This window comes from Oratosquilla oratoria, chromosome 27, assembly GCF_046742065.1.
Source record: "Oratosquilla oratoria isolate Oo_2021 chromosome 27, ASM4674206v1, whole genome shotgun sequence".
NCBI lineage: Eukaryota > Metazoa > Arthropoda > Malacostraca > Stomatopoda > Squillidae > Oratosquilla > Oratosquilla oratoria.
The window spans coordinates 1,614,978-1,617,477 of NC_134803.1; positions in this window are offsets into that span (position 1 = coordinate 1,614,978).

A 2,500-nucleotide genomic window follows, 5' to 3' on the forward strand; every position below is an offset into this window, starting at 1 on the left:
TAAATGATCGAGTTTTTTGCATGAACTACTAAAGAATTAGATATCCTATGTGCTTCTACGTCATTTTTATGTTCATAAATTCTTTTCTCTAATCCCCTTGATGACTCGCAAAAATACATATATATTCTTTCCCAGATTTTATATTCAATATACTCTATATCTTCTTTACTACATTTCCCAGTCAAACACCCAATAAAACATTGACCTCCTCCTTGGCTACCGTTTTCCCTACCATGCTCTTCATTATAATACCAATATCTGTGCATATATATATATATACGTAAATAGAGATATTGGTTATTGTGGCAAAGTAGCATGCAGCTGATACTTTAGGGTCTATATGGGGCGCCCCTACGAACCAGAGTCACACATCATTTTGTCCATGATAGAGGAAAACTCTGTTCATAGAGAAATGATGACATTTTTTATACTACGTGATATAAAAGTGTCATCATTTTCTCTATGAACAGAGTTTTCCTCTATCATAGACAAAATGATGTGTGGCTCAGGTCCGTAGTGGCGCACCATTTAGACCCTAAAGTATCAACTGCATGCTTCTTTGCCACAATAACCAATAACTATCTATCTATCCATATATACATATATATATATATATATATGTATATATATATATATATATATGTATATATGTGTATATATATATATACAGATATATATATATATATATACATATATATATATATTATATATTATATATATATATATTATATATATATATGTATATATATATACATATATATGTATATATACATATATATATATACATATATATATGTATATATATGTATATATATATATCACTTTGACAAAATGTTGTGGCACATATGAAATTAATATTCACGAAGAACCTACAGTCGGAATAAAAAGGAAACTTTAGAAGAATGTGTATACATTCTTCTAAAGTTTCCTTTTTATTCCGACTGTGGGTTCTTCGTGAATATATATATATATATATAATATATATATAAATATATATATATATATATATATATATATATATATATATATTGCGTAAGTAACCACTAGGAAAAGTAAACTAACGAAGCAGAGCGCTTTCGTATAATTACATCTTCAGTGCAGATACACAGAAAGAATTATAAGATGAAGAAACAAGGTACAGAAAATATGACATAGTGAAGAGGGCATTCGGAGAGGTAGTGGAGGAAGTACACGTGACGGACGTTTGGGCCGTCCTGGTAGCCAACAAGTATGGGACGTTTGGGCCGTCCTGGTAACCAACAAGTTTGGGACAACTGCTCATAATTTATATTACAATTCAAATAATTTTGAAATTTTGGTTACTTACGCATTTGTGAACACACGCTCCTAGTGTTTTTATTGCATATATATATATATATATATATATATATATATTAAAAATATATTATATACAAATATAAAAATATATAAATATATATATATAAATATATATATATACAGATATTGGTATTGTAATGAAGTGCATGGTAGAGAAAACGATAGCCAAGGAGGAGGTCAATGTTTTTTGGGTGTTTGACTGGGAAATGTAGTAAAGAAGAGATAGAGTAAATTGAAGAGAAAATCTGGGAAAGAATATATATGTATTTTGGCGTGTCATCAAAGGGATTAGAAAAAAGAATTTATGAACATAAAAACGACGTAGAAGCACATAGGATATCTAATTCTTTAGAAGTTCATGCGAAAAACTCGATATATTACCAAACTGGAGAGGAGCTGAAGTGCTACATAAAGGGTTTGATAAATTCACTAGAAGAATTGTAGAATCAGCATATATTTCAACTAATAATTCATCGAACAATCGAGGAGGGTTTATCAATCTAGCTAAACAAACTAGTATTTCAATTCTAGAACACACCAGAAAAACGACCTTTCCCAAGTGTCCGAAAAGGTAATTAGGTTTAGTACATAAACTTCAATTGCAGTTCTACGTACACTCTGTGAAGAGGTTCTACGCGAAGGAAACGTTAGAGTATTTAGGGTTCCGAGCCTTGCCCTGTGTTTATGTTCTCCATCATCCAAATCATTTGTCTAAAATACTAATCAAAAATGGAAATAATTTATTCCTTGTTTTTCTATATCTATTTTTATTTGTTTATGGAATTCATACGATCTTGTTCATTTTCTGAACTATTTGCTCATTTTTTACTTTTTTTTTTTTTTAACCAAAGGCCCACACTCAGAAGGGACCTAACACATAAGAAAAAGTTGAGGGTCCCATGGTGCTCCCAGGAACCCTGACATAATATATGATGTAAAGCGATTTTAGGACCACAGAGAGCCAATACCCTTTCCTCCTCGCAGCTGAATTTAAAGAGACTTTCTAGTGTCTGATTTTTCAATTTTCAGGAACTTGAAAAGTCCACTTCGACCTTGTCTGCAGAAGCCTGAAGATTATTTCCTTCTCGAGCTCACCCATTTTTCTTAAAGAGGATGCATTGAGTGTCAAAAAGGAGCAAAAAATTTCTTGACGAAGGCAAAA